Raw genomic sequence first — 20,055 nt, forward strand, 5'->3', positions numbered from 1 at the left:
AATCTAACTCCAAAGTTTCCGGCTTGCCAGAAACTTAAGTTAAGAAGCAGCAGTCATAAGACCGCTGCTCCTTAACTCATTCACCACCTCTGAGGTGGCGGACAGCAATCATCCCGATCAGATATGATCGGGATGATTGGCACCCCCTTTCTCCAACATTGGTGTGTCCGGTCCACGGCTTCATCCTTACTTGTGGGAATATCTCTTCCCCAACAGAAAATGGCAAAGAGTCCCAGCAAAGCTGGCCATATAGTCCCTCCTAGGCTCCGCCCACCCCAGTCATTCTCTTTGCCGTTGCACAGGCAACATCACCACGGAGATGGTTAAGAGTATGTGGTGTTTAGTTGTAGTTTTTTATTCTACTATCAAGAGTTTGTTATTTTAAAATAGTGCTGGTATGTACTATTTACTCTGAAACAGAAAGAGATGAAGAATTCTGTTTGTGAGAGGAAGATAATTTTAGCAGACAGTAACTAAAATCCTTTGCTGTTTCCACATAGGACTGTTGAGATGAAGTAACTTCAGTTGGGGGAAACAGTTAGCAGACTTTTCTGCTTAAGGTATGACTAGCCATATTTCTAACAAGACTGTGTAATGCTGGAAGGCTGTCATTTCCCCTCATGGGGACCGGTAAGCCATTTTCTTAGTCTCAAGCAGAATAAAGGGCTTAATATGGGCTATAAAACTGGTAGACACTTTTATGGGCAAAATCGATTGCTTTATTTGGGCATTTTATACATGTTTATGCTGGTATTTCACATTTATAAACTTGGGGAACGTTTTTTAACATCAGGCACTATGTTAGACACCTTTTCCAGTCAGGAAGGGCCTTCCCAGTTGTAGGCTGAGCCTCATTTTCGCGCCATTACTGCGCAGTTGTTTTTGAGAGCAAGACATGCAGATGCATGTGTGAGGACCTGAAAATAGTTGGAAAAGTTCCTAGAAGGCGTCATTTGGTATCGTATTCCCCTCTGGGCTTGGTAGAGTCGCAGCAAAGGCTGTAGCTGGGACTGTAGAGGGGTTAAAACTGTAACGACTCCGGTTTTGTTATTTTAAGGGTTAAAGCTCTGAAAATTGGTGTGCAATACTTTTAATGCTTTAAGACACTGTGGTGAAATTTTGAACAATTCCTTCATATTTTTTCATATATTCAGTAATAAAGTGTGCCCTGTTTAAAATTTAAAGAGACAGTAACGGTTTTGTTTTAAAACGGTTTTTGTGTTTTACTGACAAGTTTAAGCCTGTTTAACATGTCTGTGCCTTCAGATAAGCTATGTTCTATATGTATGAAAGTCAATGTGTCTCCCCCTTCTAAATTATGTGATAATTGTGCCAAAGTGTCCAAACAAAGTAAGGACAGTACTGTCACAGATAATGAAGTTGCCCAAGATGATTCATCAGATGAAGGGAGTAGACATGGTTCTACATCATCTCCTTCTGTGTCTACACCAGTTTTGCCCACGCAGGAGGCCCCTAGTACTTCTAGCGCGCCAATGCTTATTACCATGCAACAATTGACGGCTGTAATGGATAACTCCATAGCAAATATTTTATCCAAAATGCCTGCATATCAGAGAAAGCGCGATTGCTCTGTTTTAAACACTGAAGAGCAGGAGGGCGCTGATGATAATTGTTCTGTCATACCCTCACACCAATCTGAAGGGGCCATGAGGGAGGTTTTGTCAGATGGGGAAATTTCAGATTCAGGAAAAATTTCCCAACAGGCTGAACCTGATGACATTTAAATTTAAATTAGAACATCTCCGCACACTGCTTAAGGAGGTGTTATCTACTCTGGATGATTGTGACAACCTGGTCATTCCAGAAAAATTATGCAAGATGGACAAGTTCCTAGAGGTTCCGGTGCACCCCGACGCTTTTCCTATACCCAAGCGGGTGGCGGACATAGTGAATAAGGAATGGGAGAAGCCCGGCATACCTTTTGTTCCCCCTCCTATATTTAAGAAATTATTTCCTATGGTCGACCCCAGAAAGGACTTATGGCAGACAGTCCCTAAGGTCGAGGGGGCAGTTTCTACTCTAAACAAGCGCACTACTATTCCTATCGAGGATAATTGTGCTTTCAAAGATCCTATGGATAAAAAATTGGAGGGTTTGCTTAAAAAGATTTTTATACAGCAAGGTTACCTTCTTCAACCCATTTCGTGCATTGTTCCTGTCACTACAGCAGCGTGGTTCTGGTTCGAGGAACTAGAAAAGTCGCTCAGTAGAGAGACTCCATATGGGGAGGTTATGGACAGAGTTCACGCACTTAAGTTGGCTAACTCTTTTATTTTAGATGCCGCTTTGCAAATAGCTAGATTAGCGGCGAAAAATTCAGGGTTTGCAATTGTGGCGCGCAGAGCGCTTTGGCTAAAGTCCTGGTCAGCGGATGTATCATCCAAGACAAAATTGCTTAATATCCCCTTCAAGGGTAAAACTCTCTTTGGGCCAGAATTGAAAGAGATTATCTCAGACATCACTGGGGGGAAAGGGCCACGCCCTCCCACAAGATAGGCCTTTCAAAGCCAAGAATAAGTCTAATTTTCGTTCCTTTTGTAATTTCAGGAACGGACCGGGCTCTAATTCTGCATCCACTAAGCAAGAGGGTAATACCTCACAGACCAAACCAGCCTGGAAACCGATGCAAGGCTGGAACAAGGGTAAGCAGGCCAAGAAGCCTGCCGCTGCTAACAAAACAGCATGAAGGAGTAGCCCCCGATCCGGGACCGGATCTAGTGGGGGGCAGACTCTCTCTCTCTTTGCTCAGGCTTGGGCAAGAGATGTTCAGGATCCCTGGACGCTAGAAATAGTTTCTCAGGGTTATCTTCTGGAATTCAAGGAACTACCCCCAAGGGGAAGGTTCCACATGTCTCACTTATCCTCAAACCAAATAAAGAGACAGGCATTCTTACATTGTGTAGAAGACCTGTTAAAGATGGGAGTAATACACCCAGTTCCAACGGCGGAACAAGGAATGGGATTTTACTCAAATCTGTTTGTAGTTCCCAAAAAAGAGGGAACTTTCTGACCAATCCTGGATTTAAAGATCCTAAACAAATTTCTCAGAGTACCATCGTTCAAGATGGAAACCATTCGAACGATTCTACCCACAATTCAGGAAGGTCAATTTATGACTACCGTGGATCTAAAGGATGCGTATCTACATATCCCTATCCACAAAGAACATCATCAGTTCCTAAGGTTCGCCTTTCTGGACAAACATTACCAGTTTGTGGCCCTCCCATTCGGGTTAGCCACTGCTCCAAGGATTTTCACAAAGGTACTCGGATCCCTTCTAGCGGTTCTAAGACCAAGGGGCATTGCAGTAGTACCGTACTTGGACGACATTCTAGTACAAGCGTCGTCTCTTTCAAAGGCAAAGGCTCACTCAGACATCGTTCTGGCCTTTCTCAGATCTCACGGATGGAAGGTGAACATAGAAAAAAGTTCCCTGCCTCCGTCGACAAGAGTTCCCTTCTTGGGAACAATAATAGATTCCTTAGAAATGAGGATTTTCTTGACAGAAGTCAGAAGGTCAAAACTTCTAAACGCTTGTCAAGTTCTTCATTCTATTCCTCGTCCTTCCGTAGCTCAGTGCATGGAAGTAGTAGGATTGATGGTTGCAGCAATGGACATAGTTCCTTTTGCGCAAATTCATCTAAGACCATTACAACTGTGCATGCTGAAACAGTGGAATGGGGACTATACAGACTTGTCTCCAGTAATTCAAGTAGATCAGAAGACCAGAGACTCACTCCGTTGGTGGCTAACCCAGGATCACCTATCCCAGGGAATGAGCTTCCGCAGTCCAGAGTGGGTCATCGTCACGAGCGACGCCAGCCTAGTGGGCTGGGGCGCGGTCTGGGAATCCCTGAAGGCTCAGGGACTGTGGTCTCGGGAAGAGTCTCTTCTCCTGATAAACATTCTGGAACTAAGAGCGATATTCAATGCTCTCAGGGCTTGGCCTCAGCTAGCAAAGGCCAGGTTCATAAGATTCCAATCAGACAACATGACGACTGTTGAGTATCTCAATCATCAGGGGGGAACAAGGAGTTCCCTGGCGATGAAAGAAGTGACCAAAATAATACAATGGGCGGAGAATCACTCCTGCCACCTATCTGCGATCCACATTCCAGGTGTGGAAAACTGGGAAGCGGATTATTTAAGTCGTCAGACATTCCATCCGGGGGAGTGGGAACTCCATCCAGAGATCTTTGCCCAGTTGACGCAACTATGGGGCATTCCAGATATGGATCTGATGGCGTCTCGTCAGAACTTCAAGGTTCCTTGCTACGGGTCCAGATCCAGGGATCCCAAGGCGACTCTAGTGGATGCACTAGTAGCGCCTTGGACCTTCAACCTAGCTTATGTGTTTCCACCGTTTCCTCTCATTCCCAGGCTGGTAGCCAGGATCAAACAGGAGAGGGCCTCGGTGATCTTGATAGCTCCTGCGTGGCCACGCAGGACTTGGTAAGCAGACCTGGTGAATATGTCATCGGTTCCACCATGGAAGCTACCTTTGAGACAGGACCTTCTTGTTCAGGGTCCATTCGAACATCCAAATCTGGTCTCCCTCCAGCTGACGGCTTGGAGATTGAACGCTTGATTCTATCAAAGCGTGGGTTTTCAGATTCCGTGATAGATACTCTGGTTCAAGCCAGAAAACCGGTAACTAGAAAGATTTACCATAAAATATGGAAAAGATATATCTGCTGGTGTGAATCCAAGGGATTCCCATGGAATAAGATAAAGATTCCTAGGATTCTTTCCTTTCTACAAGAAGGTTTGGATAAAGGATTATCTGCGAGTTCTCTAAAGGGACAGATTTCTGCTTTATCTGTCCTACTACACAAACGACTGGCAGTTGTGCCAGATGTTCAAGCATTTGTTCAGGCTTTGGTTAGGATCAAGCCTGTTTACAGACCTTTGACTCCTCCCTGGAGTTTAAATCTAGTTCTTTCAGTTCTTCAAGGGGTTCCGTTTGAACCTTTACATTCCATAGATATTAAGTTATCTTGGAAAGTTTTGTTTTTGGTTGCTATTTCTTCTGCTAGAAGAGTTTCTGAGTTATCTGCTCTACAGTGTACTCCACCCTATCTGGTGTTCCATTCAGATAAGGTTGTTTTGCATACTAAGCCTGGTTTTCTACCAAAGGTTGTTTCCAACAAAAATATTAATCAGGAGATAGTTGTACCTTCTTTGTGTCCGAATCCAGTTTCAAAGAAGGAACGTTTGCTACACAATTTAGATGTAGTCCGTGCTCTAAAATTCTACTTAGAAGCTACAAAAGAGTTCAGACAAACTTCTTCTCTGTTTGTCGTCTATTCTGGTAAAAGGAGAGGTCAAAAAGCAACTTCTACCTCTCTTTCCTTTTGGCTTAAAAGCATCATCCGATTGGCTTATGAGACTGCCGGACGGCAGCCTCCTGAAAGAATCACAGCTCACTCCACTAGGGCTGTAGCTTCCACATGGGCCTTCAAGAACGAGTCTTCTGTTGATCAGATATGTAAGGCAGCGACTTGGTCTTCACTGCACACTTTTGCCAAATTTTACAAATTTGATACTTTTGCTTCTTCGGAGGCTATTTTTGGGAGAAAGGTTTTGCAAGCTGTGGTGCCTTCCGTTTAGGTAACCTGATTTGCTCCCTCCCTTCATCCGTGTCCTAAAGCTTTGGTATTGGTTCCCACAAGTAAGGATGACGCCGTGGACCGGACACACCAATGTTGGAGAAAACAGAATTTATGCTTACCTGATAAATTACTTTCTCCAACGGTGTGTCCGGTCCACGGCCCGCCCTGGTTTTTTAATCAGGCCCGATGAATTATTTTCTCTAACTACAGTCACCACGACACCCTATGGTTTCTCCTATTTTTTCCTCCTGTCCGTCGGTCGAATGACTGGGGTGGGCGGAGCCTAGGAGGGACTATATGGCCAGCTTTGCTGGGACTCTTTGCCATTTCCTGTTGGGGAAGAGATATTCCCACAAGTAAGGATGACGCCGTGGACCGGACACACCAATGTTGGAGAAAGTAATTTATCAGGTAAGCATAAATTCTGTTTTTAGCAGATTGGCTGAAAATGTGCAGGGGGCGGCATTGCACAAGCATTTCACCAGAAATGCTTGTGCAATGTTAAATGTCGACAGTGTACGCTGTCGGCATTTAGCAATGTCGCCACAGCAAATCATGTCCGCCGCTTGATAATTCAGCCCCATAGACTACTATCTTAAAGGGACATAAACTGAAGTCAAAATTAAATGTTCATGAATCAGATAGAGCATGCATTTTTTTTACGTCTATTATCAAATTATGATGTTCGCTGAAGAATGAAGTTTCCCTTTAAATGACGTCATCCAAGATGGCATCCCTTACATTCAGATTGGCTGATAGAATTATATCAGCGAATAGGAATTAAGGGGGGGAAATCCTATTGGCTGTTGCAATCAGCCAATAGGATTGAGCTTTCATCCTAATGGCTGATCCAATCAGCCAATAGGATTGAGCTCGCATTCTATTGGCTGATTGGAAGGACCAATAGAATGAAAGCTCAATCCTATTGGCTGATTGCAACAGCCAATAGGATTTTTCCCCCTTAATTCCTATTGGCTGATAGAATTCTATCAGCCAATCGGAATGTAAGGGATGCCATCTTGGATGACGTCATTTTAAGGGAAACTTCATTCTTCAGCAAACATCGTAAGAAGAGGATGCTCCGCACCGGATGTCTTGAAGATGGACCCACTCCGCGCCGGATGGATGAAGATAAAAGATGCCGTCTGGATGAAGACTTCTGCCTGCTTGGATGAAGACTTCTGCCCGCTTGGATGAAGACTTCTGCCCGCTTGGATGAAGACTTCTGCCCGCTTGGATGAAGACTTCTGCCCGCTTGGATGAAGACTTCTGCCCGCTTGGATGAAGACTTGGGCCGGCTTGGATGAAGACTTGGGCCGGCTTGGATGAAGACTTGGGCCGGCTTGGATGAAGACTTCTGCCGGCTTGGATGAAGACTTCTGCCGGCTTGGATGAAGACTTCTGCCGGCTTGGATGAAGACTTCTGCCGGCTTGGATGAGGACTTCTGCTGCATGGATGAGGATGGATGTCCGGTCTTCAAAAACTGTAAGTCGATTGTTGGGGGTTAGTGTAAGGTTTTTTTAAGGGTTTATTGGGTGGGTTTTATTTTTAGCTTAGGGTTTGGGCAATGTAAAATAGCTAAATTCCCTTTTAAGGGCAATGCCCATACAAATGCCTTTTTCAGGGCAATGGGGAGCTTAGGTTTATTTAGGTTTTTATTTGGGGGGTTTGGTTGTGTGGGTGGGGTTGTTTGTATTATTTTTTTTTACAGGTAAAAGAGCTGATTTCTTTGGGGCAATGTCCTGCAAAAGGCCCTTTTAAGGGCCATAGGCAGTTTAGTGTAGGCTAGTTTTTATTTTTTATTTTGGGGGGGGCTATTAGATTAGTAGTAATTCGTTTTTATTTTTGGTAATTTCTTTTTTTATTTAGTGTTTATTTTTTTGTAATTTAGATAATTGTATTTTGTTAATTTAATTTATTTAATTTTATTGTAATGTTAGGTGTTAGTGTAACTCAGGTTAGGTTTTATTTTACAGTTAACTTTGTATTTATTTTAACTAGGTAGCTAGTAAATAGTTAATAACTATTTATTAACTAGTCTACCTAGTTAAAATAAATACAAACCTATCTGTGAAATAAAAATAAAACCTAAGCTAACTACAATGTATACACTTCTCCTTCAACAAACCCACCACCCACCCACCTACCTCCACAGACGCCAACTCCTTCGCCCGCAACCTCCACCGCTGGATTACAGGCTGCTCCAACACCCTCGTCCCCCTCAAAAAAACATCTGGCTGCCAAACCACCAACAAAGTCTGCTGGTTCACCCCGACCCTACAGGACTCCAAACGCCACTGCAGATGACTGGAAAGAACCTGGAGATCCAGCAAGACCCTTCTGGATAAAGCTACCTTTAAGGAAGCAATCACCACCCACCACCACCTCATAAAAACCACCAAAAAAATAGCCATCCAAGACAGAATCAACTCTAATGCACAAAACAGCAATGAGTTGTTCTCCGTCATCAAGGAATTCTCTAAAGCCAACAACAACACCACCAACATTCCACCCTCCCAGGACCTCTACAATACCCTTGCTGCACACTTCCACCGCAAGATCCTCGACATCTACGACATGTTCACGCCTCATAACTCAACCTCCACCATCCACTCCCCTACACCCAACGACACCCCTCCCAAATTCGCCCCCCTCACCACACACGGACTATCTGGAGCCCCGTCACCACAGATGACACCCTCAGAATCATGAAATCCATCTCCACTCCGGCGCATCCTCGGACCCATGCCCCCATCACATATTCAGCAAAGCAAGCAACACCATTGCCCCTGAACTCCGCCGTACTATCAACTGCACCATCAAAACCGGCACCTTCACGGATTTCTGGAAGCCCACGGAACTGAAACCCCTGCTGCAGAAAGCGTTGGCAGACCCCACGGACCCGAATAACTACCGCCCCATCTCTCTACTCTCCTTCCCGGCCAAAGTCATAGAGAAGTCCATCAACTTGCAACTTATTGAACAAATTGAGGCCAACCACACCCTGGACCACTCCCAATCCGGTTTCAGAAGCAACCACAGCACCGAGACCACTCTCCTCGCCGCCACAGACGACATCCACGCCATGCTCGACCGAGGAGAATCCGCTGCCCTCATCCTCCTAGACCTCTCAGCAGCTTTTGACACTGTCGACCACAACACCCTCCGCACCCACCTACATAAATCCGGCATCCACAGCAAAGCCCTGGAATGGATCACCTCCTTCCTCACGGGCAGGACCCAGAAAGTCAGACTCCCTCCTTTCTCCTCCGAACCCACACCAGTCAACTGCGGTGTACCGCAAGGCTCTTAGCTGAGCCCCACCCTCTTCAACATCTACATGGCCCCTCTTGCTGCCATCGTCAGACGCCATGACCTCAACATAGTCTCCTATGCCGATGACACCCAGTTAATCATCTCACTCACCCGAGATTGCACCACCGCCAAAAAGAATGTCTACAAAGGCCTGGCAGCAGGGATGAAGGACAACCGGTTCAAAGTGAACACAGAAAAAAAAACGAAGTCGTCCTCCTCTGACCCAATATATCCGCATGGGACGACTCCTGGTGGCCCACAGCCCTCGTTCACCCTCCAACCCCAACCGACCATGCACGAAATCTAGAGCTCAACGCAACCATATCGCCCGCACAAGCCGTTTTTTTGCAAACCTGTAATAGCAGCGCTATGAAAGGTGAGAGGTTAAAATAACGTACAAGTAATTAGAGAGCCAGCCATATCGCAAAACTCGTAATCTGGCTGAGAGTTATTAAATATGAATGCACCTCTCTCTTATATATATATATAGAACTAGCAGTCCTATAACAATAGTCAAGAAAAATTGAGATATTTTGGAATTTATCTTGCCCCAAAACTTACAAGATTTTATCCCCTATAATTACACTTGTGTAAAGAATAAAATATGTAATTTATCATCTTGAAGAAATAAAACAGTATCATGGTTAGGCAGCATAGATAGGGGTTGTGAAACTGAATATCATCCCCCAAATTCTTTACCGTCTTCATACCATGCCAGTAATGCTTCCTAGAGGTTATATAGTTCAAATGCAGAAATTATTAGAGGACTAAATTTGGAAGTGAATTAGACCTAGAGTGGGAAAAAGCACACTTTATCTTCCTAGTGATAAGGAAGTCCTGGGAAAACTTTGTATTTGTGTCTTTTGACGAGCAATTTTGTTGCAAAAGCTTGTAGAATGGAGCCACAATTCTGTCCACAAGGCATGGGTCCAGCTGGACGTTTACATTCTAGAGATGGAAAATGGGGGTACATTGGTCTGGATTCCTACTAGACATCCAGAGAGAAAGCAGCCTACCTATTGTTGGAGAAGTTTTTGCAGGGAATGGGACAAGATTATTAGAACTAGTAGTTATATCTCTACTCCACAATCACCCATGTTACCAATAAGGGAGAATCGTGATATTCCATATAATATGAAAACACATGAGTTGAAATAAATAAATAGACTTTATATCAGGTGTGAGGCAATACATACTTACTACCGCCATATGCTCAGCAAATACACAAGAGAATTACACAAGCATATTACAAAATGCCTCTAAGGGGGATATCTATTTTAAGCCGTCAACCGCAAATACGCTGGAATTCCGCAGCATAATTGTTGTGAGCTTGATCCGACCTAGTTAGCAAAGCCACAGACCAGCAAAAGTTGAAATCTGTGACGTAACATACATTACAGATTGTTCCGAATACACATTCGGCACTATTTGACACTTTTTAAAAGTTATCAAATAGTTAACAGGTACGCTCGCAGCTATTCCGGCCCAGCGTACCTGGCTTTTAATCCGCCACCCTGGAGGCCGCAGGTGCCATTGGAATCAATGAGTCTGAAAGCAGTGAAAGCTTATGTTCGATGCTGCCAGATATCCCATCGATTTTTATGGTAGAAGACCCGTTACATTTACACCTAACACCCTAACATAAGCCCCGAGTCTAAACACCCCTAATCTGCCGCCCCGACATCGCCGCTACCTAAATAAAAGTATTAACCCCTATCCCGCCGCCACCTAAATAAATGTATTAACCCCTATCCCACCGCTCCCGGACCTCGCCGCCACCTAAATAAATGTATTAACCCCTATCCCGCCGCTCCCGGACCCTGCCGCCACTAAATAAATGTATCTACCACTAAACCTATTAACCCCTAAACCGCCAGCCCCCCACATCACCATAAACTAAATTAAGCTATTAACCCCTAAACCTAACAACCCGCTAACTTTAAATTAAAATTACAACATCCCTATCTTAAAATAAATTTAAACTTACCTGTAGAATTAAAAAAAAACTATTTTTAAACTATTACTTAACCTACCCTAACTATTATACTACACTTCAATTAAACTACCAATTAAATTAACTAGATTACATATTAAATAAACCCTAACCCTACTCAAATTATTTGAATCTACTATTTAACCTTATTAAAAATGACTAAATTACAAAAAATAAAAAACACTAAATTACGAGAAAAAAAACACATTATCAAAAATAAAAAAGAATTACACCTAATCTAATAGCCCTATTAAAATAAAAAGCACCCCCAAAATAACAAAAAAAACCTAGCCTACAATAAACTACCAATGGCCCTTAAAAGGGCCTTTTGTGGGGCATTGCCCCAAAGAAATCGGCTCTTTTACCTGTAAAAAAAAAAATACAAACACCCCCCAACAGTAAAACCCACCACCCCCACAACCAACCCCCTATCTAAAATAACCTAAGCTCCCCATTGCCCTGAAAATGGCATTTGTATGGGCATTGCCCTTAAATGGGCATTTAGCTCTTTTACTGCCCAGACCCTACTCTAAAAATAAAACCCACCCAAAAATCCCTTAAATAAACCTAACACTAACCCCCGACGATCCACTTACAGTTGTGAAGTTCCGCTTCAATACGGTCGCCGCCGTAAACTGGAAATTGAAGTGACGTCATCCAAGATGGCCTCCCTTGCATTCCTATTGGCTGAAAGTTTCCAACTAGCCAATAGGATTTGAGTAGCTCTCATCCTATTGTCTGTTCCAATTAGCTTTTTTTTTGTAGTTTAGTAATTTTTAAAAAGGTTAAATAGTATATTTAACTAATTTGAGTAGGGTTAGGCTTTTTTTAATATGTAATTTAGTTAATTTAATTGGTAGTTTAATTTAAGTGTAGTATAATAGTTAGGGTAGGTTAATAAATAGTTTAAACATAGGTTTTTTTTTAATTCTACAGGTAAGTTTAAATTTATTTTAAGATAGGGATGTGGTAATTTTAATTTAAAGTTAGCGGCTTGTTCGGTTTAGGGGTTAATAGCTTAATTTAGTTTATGGCGAAGTGGGGGGCTGGCGGTTTAGGGGTTACTAGGTTTAGTTAGTGATAGTGATGTGGGAGGCCAGAGGTTTAGGGGTTAATATGTTTATTTAGTGGTGGCGGGGTCCAGGAGCTGCGAGATATGGGTTAATAACTTTATTTTGGTGGCGGCGGGGTCCGGGAGCGGCGGGATAGGGGTTAAACATTTTAGTATAGTGGCAGCGTTTAGTGACAGGGTATAATTAAAGTTTGTAAAAAGCCGAATAGACCCAAGATCGATGACTGTTAGTTAACAACAGTCCGATGTAAATAGCCCCGTACTTGGTGCACGACTTTATGCTGGCTTTTTTTATAAATATGGAGATCGTATTGATTCAGGTCCGCGGCGAATGCAGCATAATTGAGGCTTTGATAAATATTCCCCTAAGTGAATTTGAAATGCACAGTTATGTACTTTCAGATTCACATTTAAAGGGACAGTCAACACCAGAATTTTTGTTGTTTAAAAAGATAGATAATCCCTTTATTACCCATTCCCCAGTTTGCATAACCAACACAGTTATAATAATATATTTTTTACCTCTGTGATTACCTTGTATCTAAGCCTCTGCAAACTGCCCCTTATTTGACAGACTTGTATTTTAGCCAATCAGTGCTCACTCCTCTGTAAATTCACGTGCATGAGCTCAATGTTATCTATATGAACCAATGTCCTCTAGTGGTGAAAAACGGTCAAAATGCATTCAGATTAGAGGCGACCTTCAAGGTCTAAGAAATTAGCATATGAACTTCCTAGGTTTAGCTTTCAACTAAGAATACCAAGAGAACAAAGCAAAATTAGTGATAAAAGTCATTTGGGGGGGTGGAGCGTGCGGGCTTGAGAAATGGCCGCACCTAACTAGAGCTCCAGCAACGGCAGCGGTGGGGCTTTCCCTCAGGCCAGCTAAAATAAATTAGAGGTACCTGAATTCAATTGTGTACTATGTAGGTAGAGTCCGGAGGTCACTGCTCTGATATTTGAAGTCGGACTTTGAGCAGATCAGCTGTTTTTTAGCGATCAAAAAAGACAGGAGTGACTAATATGAGATACTGGTGAGACGCATCGTATATATAGGCAGTTAATTGAGATATATTTACCATAGAACTGACTCTCTATTACAACATGCCATAAAAACAGAATGAATATATAACGCCCCAGGCTCTAAAAATTAAGATATCTTTATTCACATAAGGGGCATGCTACGTATCTCATGTAAAAAGTGAGGAAAAATATACCAAAAACAAAGAGATAAGTGGTACAATAATTTTGCGCAATAAAGGACATATCTTTTGTTCAGTGACTTGTTGGAATCAGACCTAAAGAATTCGGGGTCAGAAAACTATATCTTTTGTCTATTAAGTGAATAGACCTATACACAACTCGCCAACATGGCGCAGCGCAGGACTATCAAAGGGGATAAAGCCCTAAAACAGACAGCAGTTTCTGGCTCTGTCGATGCTTTCTTTAAAAGTACAGACCATAAAAAGAAAAAAATGGATCAGCCTCGGATCTCCAGTGATGAGGAGGAATTGTGAGACAATCCTGATGCCACACAATCCTCAGCATCTCCATCCGGTTTGCATCAAAATACAGAAGATGGCCCAGTTACGCTAAAAGTGATGGAGGCCCTGATAAACCAGGTTACTGAAGAAAGATATTAACGACTTTGGGTATCGAGTTGAGTCCCTTGAAGATCATAAAGAAGAGATTACTAAGGAAATGTCTGAAATTTCTTACACTGTGGAACATCACCAAATGCAGATATCTGATCTGGAGAATAAAATAGATGACATTGAAAATAGAACAAGGAGGAACAACCTCCGCATATGTGGAGTTCCTGAATATGTGAAGAATGAAGACATACCTGAACACCTACAAAATCTCATCCAATCTCTGGCTATATCTAATCAAAGAGTGATTGACCCAGTACCCCTTGAGAGAGCACACAGGTCTCTTAGACCCAAGCCTGGAGACAATCAACCACCAAGGGACATAATAGTGTGTTTCTCGAGCTACAGAGATAGAGAGAAGATTTTTCAGATGGCAAGAGCGCAGCCTGCATTTTCTTATGCAGGCGCGAAAATTCAAATCTATCAAGATCTGTCAACCAGAACGCTCTTACTGAGGAAAGAATTTGCTTCCTTCACTGCTCACCTAAGGTCACTTAAAATCCCTTACAGATGGGGCTTCTTGGTGTCAATACAAATTGTCAAGAATGGAAAACGATTTGAATGTTTCAACACGGGGGATATAAATGACTTTTGTCAACTTTTGGACATACCAACTCCTGAGATTAATGTTCCCCCACCTTACAAACCTTCAACTCCTTTACCAAAGCCACAAAGAAGACTCTGGTCTGAAGTGCTCAACAAGCAACAGCGGAAGAAGATTTGCACTGGTCCTACTACAAAATAGACACTTCTGTAGCCACAACTTCATGAAATAGTGTCCGAGAGGTTATGAGTATATGGCTGTATGCACACCCTGCAGGGTGTGATGCCTCATATCCTTTTTTATATTGACTCTCTATATTAAAGTTAACAAAAATGTATATTTTTTATGCCATTGATCTCATTCTATGGTACTCGCTAGCCCTGAGTATAACAAAACTCTCAGCTTAAAAATTAAGAAGACTCTCCTTGAACATGTTAGTTCTTTTGTTGTTCACAGTTTTGGGCCAATTTTTGACAGAAATGGTCTGATTGGGAGGGCCCTGCCGTACTTTCCCCCTTCTCTTTTCTCTTCTTCTCCACTCTCTTCTCCTTTTTGTTTCTGCAGCTCTCCTACACTAGCACTTCTACAACTCTTTGGTAGATAGCTTCTCTGGTAGTACCAGCTATTCTACATACACATATTATTCCCCTCCCTCTTCCTTTTTCTTCCTCTTAACTTCTGCTCTTTGCAGTATCAGAGTATTCTCAGACACAGTCATTTTATATTGTTCTGTTAATTTTGTTCAATAGTTATATATTTGTGTTTTTCCATTTGTAGTTTTTTGATATCCTTACCTTCAGGTTGTGATACACCTGACTAATATTTGTTGGTTTGCCCATACCTATATACACATACTGTACTTACAAGCTCATGTCAAAGCATCAGCAACTCAGTTTAGCCTAGCTACACAAAATGTTAAGGGTTTTCTCTCCCCACAAAAGCGCTCAATAGCCTTCCATGATTTTTATAAAAAGAAAATCGATATCATTATGGTTCAAGAAACTCATTTTAAAAAAATCGAACGAACCCACACTTTCAAAACTATACTATGATCAACATTTTTTATGTTCTGGCCAGACAAAACATAATGGGGTTTGTATTTCATTTAGAAAGGGCACATCATTTGAATTACTTAATAAATATTCGGACAAGGATGGTTGTTTTCTAAACTTAGTGGGACTATACTTTGGGAGACCAATTACGCTGCTTAATGTCTATGCCCCTAATTGCCCTAAACCCTCCTTTTTTCGGAAGGTGGTTAATCAGATAATTGATATATCAAAAGGTCCTATATTCCTGGGAGGGGATTTAAACTTCCCAATCAACCCCATGCTAGATACATCATCTGGTAGGTCCTATATTAGGAACTCTCAGATAAAGGCTAACTGGCAGGCCATAGGCTCTATCCCTTTTTTCGACACTTGGAGAATAGCCCACCCATCCACAAAGGATTTCTCCTTCTTTTCGAACCCTCAGCGCATGCTCACCACACTCATAGACTCTAGGTTATATCACACCACTTGGTCGGATCATAGTATGATTAGCTGGTCTTCTAGGCCAGGCTTCCAGCAATGTTGGAAACTAAATGACCAGATTTTTCTAGACCTTTTAATAACCACTGACTTGTCTGAAAAAACATCTGAATTTTTCTCTTTTAATAACCACACAGCGACATCAGCAGTCACTAACTGGGAGGCATATAAATGTTATATACGGGGGGTGATTATAGAACATACTCATAGACAACGTAAGCAGTGTGCAGCACATTTCACCTCTTTAACATCTGAGTTTAATATCTGTGAAAAGGCGTTAAAAAAAGACGCCCACTCGGAACTGCTGTTGCAGAGATCGCAGCAAGCCAGGGAAGCATTAAATCAGTATCTAATAAAAAGCGCACACATGAGAGCACTTACCACCAAATCAAGGTTCTTTATCGAAAGTAATAAAGCAGGACATTTGTTAGCAAGGTCCTTACGAAAGAAGAGATATAAGACCTATATAGCTAAGATCACAGTACTATACCTCCCTGTATAATCTACCCACTGTAAACATAGAGGATAAGCTCCACCGAATAAATACCTATCTTGAACAGACTCGGCTCCCTCAATTGTCAAACACTGATATTGACAACCTAGACAAACAATTTACCGCCCAAGAGTTATTACTAGCCATTAAAGAGCTGCCTCAAGGAATGGATGGTTTTTCTCCTAAATTTTATAACCTATTCAAATCCCTTCTATGCCCTCACCTACTAGATATGTACACCTCTATTGATCAATGTACTCAGCTCCCATTGACATTGCTGGAAGCCACAATTTCAGTGATACCCAAACCAGGTAAACCCCTAGATATAGTCTCTAACTACCACCCTATATCCTTAATAAATATTGATATTAAACTTTATGCGAAGTTATTAGCCACGAGAATAAGTAGGTATCTCCCCTCCCTTGTGCATTCGGACCAAGCAGGTTTTATCCCAGGCAGGGAAGCTAAGGAGAACACAATCAGAGTTTTACATACCCTTTTATCTGCTTCTGCATCTAATTCACCCCTCATTCTTCTCTCTACGGACGCCGAGAAGGTCTTTGACAGGGTGGACTGGGATTTTCTTTGGTCCACTCTGTTAAAGTTTCGATTTTCACAAACACTGATTTCCCGTATACAAGCCCTCTATAGTAACCCAATAGCACATGTTAGTGTCAATAATACTCTTTCTCAGGTGATTCCTATAAAGAACAGTACACGCCAGGGGTGCCCCCTCTTGCCCCTGCTATTCGCTCTGGTAGTGGAGGCATTGGCTGCTAGGGTACAGAGCAACCATAACATTCAGGGCGTCTCTTTTGGGGAGTTACATCAAAAATGTCTGCTTTATGCGGATGATGTTATATTCACATTACGATCTCCGCTCACTTCACTGCCTGCTTTAATGGGGGAGCTGGAGGAGTATAAATCGGTTTCTAATTTCTCAGTCAATATGGAAAAGTCGATGATTTTGCCATTACATATCAATGCTGAGGAAATGGGTTTTCTCACAACACACACATCCTTTTAAATAACCAAGAAAATTACAAAATCCTGGACACTCAATGCATCACTACTTAGAGAAGGCCCAACTTTAGAATTGATTAAACAACAAATTGCTGAATTCATAGAAATTAACAATAACTCTACTAACAATCCAGCACTAGAATGGGGGGCATTGAAAGCCTACACACGAGGTCTACTTATATCCGAATCTAGCAAACAAAAAAAACAGCGAGAGGCTAAACTACTAAGCTTAAAATTAGAGACTAATAGACTTAGGTCACAACTAGAAAACAATCCTTCACGATCACTAACTACCCAGCTTAAAAGCAAAAACGCGGAATTAGATTCACTCTTAAACTCAGAGGCCATCAGATCAATAAGAGTAGTCGACACGCAATACTATATTTACGGAAACAAGCCGGACCGGATGCTAGCAAATAAATTGAAAGAGATTGTCAGGGCCACAACCGTCCCACAAATACAATGCCCAGATAATAAAATCACTAATGACCCGCAAGATATTGCTAACTTATGTGCAGATTACTACAATAAACTGTATAATATTCCTAACTCACATAAAGGCAAAAATAAAACACCAGACTTAATATCGTTTCTTGGAGATAGTAAATTACCAACACTAACAGAGGAGGAATTAGACTCCTTAAATCGCCCCATAACACAAGAAGAAATAAAACTTAGTATCAAAAACCTTAAAGGATCCAAAGCCCCAGGCCCTGACGGTTACCCTGGCATTTTCTACAAAACACTACAGCCATTACTAGTACCACAACTAGTTAAAGTATTCAACGCTATGATGCAGGGCAAGGAAATACCAAGAGAAATGTTGATGGCCAGAATTTCAGTGATCCCAAAACCAGGCAAGAACAAACATCACTGCCAAAATTATAGGCCCATCTCCCTGATTAATCAGGATATCAAACTATTTACCAAAATTCTAGCAAATCGTCTAAATCCACTTCTTCTTAAATTAATTCACCCAGATCAAGTGGGATTTATTTCCCAAAGGGAAGCCCCAGATAACACGAGGAAAATTATAGATCTTATTAACGTAGCCACTGTGGGACGGGTGCCTTCTCTGTTTCTGTCTTTGGATGCAGAGAAGGCATTCGATAGAGTTGACTGGGGTTTTATGTTTGCAGTACTTGAAAGGGTAGGCATCAAAGGGGAGTTTTATGATGCTATCAAATCTCTATATTCATTCCCGACAGCTTTTGTTAAATTATCAGGCTACCAATCTTCACCAATTCATATTAACAACGGCACCAGACAAGGTTGCCCGTTGTCCCCACTTTTTTTTGCTTTAAGCATTGAACCACTGGCCATCAAAATCAGAGAAAGTAGGGACATTTCAGGAATTGAGGTGGGACACTCTGAACACAAGATCTCCCTATTCGCGGATGACGTAATATTGACATTAACAAAACCACTACTATCCCTTCCTCTAGTATATAAAATCATCCAACAATTCGGGACTTTATCGGGCTATAAAATTAACGGAGATAAATGCGAAGCCCTGGGAGTTGGAATTCCAGCCCACACCAAAAAATTAATAGAGCTAAACTTTTCCTTTGGATGGCCCAAGAAGTCTATTAAATATTTAGGAATCCATCTCACCAGCAATATACATTCTCTATACAATATAAATTATCTCCCCATGTTTAAGAAAATCAGAGCCCTTTTAACTAAGTGGATGAAACTTAAAATCTCCCTTTATGGTAGAATTATCTCGGTCAAGATGTCTCTATTACCCAAATTATTATACTTATTTCGCTCCTTACCCATAACCCTTCCTCATTCTGACTTACATAAGCTTCAAAAAGACATCTTACGATTTGTGTGGCAGGGGAAACGAGCCAGAATCAACAAAACACTTATGTGTTCCCCCAAAAAGATGGGAGGAGTGGGTCTCCCAAATCTAATTCCATACTATTACTCAGCCCGCATTGCCCAAACTTTACACTGGTTCAAAACTTAAAACAATTCACAGTGGCTAAACATTGAATCGGCTGTTATGAACACTATACCACTCTCACACCTATTATGGACCCCAGATACCCCCACCACTCATAAGAAAAGCGAATTCATTGCAATTCAACATACTTTACACATTTGGAAGATATTGAACTCTAGATTCCCATTACTAAATAAAAGATCAGCGATCACACCATTGATAACCCAAACTTCCTCATTCGATAGCACTGTACAACAGAAATGGCATAACAAAGGGCTTTACAGGATTGCAGATGTATATAAAGAGGGTAAAATGATTTCCTTTACACAATATCAGGCCCTAGACACAGAAGATAGGAACATCTGGTACCATTACCTCCAACTAAAATCTAGAGTATATCAAATCATGGGGGCCGAGAGAGCTCCCGTAACCACCACACTAGAAAAGCTCTGTCTGGCTGATTATCATATAAGAGGTGGAATTTCAACCCTTTACACCTTATTTAACAACCCCCCTTCTGATATCAAATCCCCCTTAATGTTTAAATGGGAAAATGACACAGGGAGGACTTGGTCAATTGGGACTTGGAGAGAAAATCTCAGCGATGGTTTATCTTTTACACAAAACGCAACCCTCAAAGAAAATGTTATTAAAGTAGCCTTCAGATGGTACTTATTCCCGACTAGATCAGGGGGAAAAGAGGACCCATTGACCAAGTTCTGCTATAGAGGATGTGGGGAGCTTGGGACATACCCACATATGTGGTGGGAATGTAGATACGTTAAAGAGATATGGGATCAAGCCTCAAATTTCTTGAGCAAGATCTTCGAAAAAACAATAAAGCTA

General features: G+C 41.9%; 1 protein-coding gene across 1 annotated transcript in view; it reads left to right on the forward strand.

The window, feature by feature from the left end:
* Window positions 1-20,055, forward strand: part of ARMC2 (armadillo repeat containing 2) — a 349,446-nt gene that overhangs the window by 265,848 nt on the left and 63,543 nt on the right. The window lies entirely within an intron of this gene.

Source organism: Bombina bombina, chromosome 4 (genome assembly GCF_027579735.1).
Source record: "Bombina bombina isolate aBomBom1 chromosome 4, aBomBom1.pri, whole genome shotgun sequence".
Classification (NCBI taxonomy): domain Eukaryota; kingdom Metazoa; phylum Chordata; class Amphibia; order Anura; family Bombinatoridae; genus Bombina; species Bombina bombina.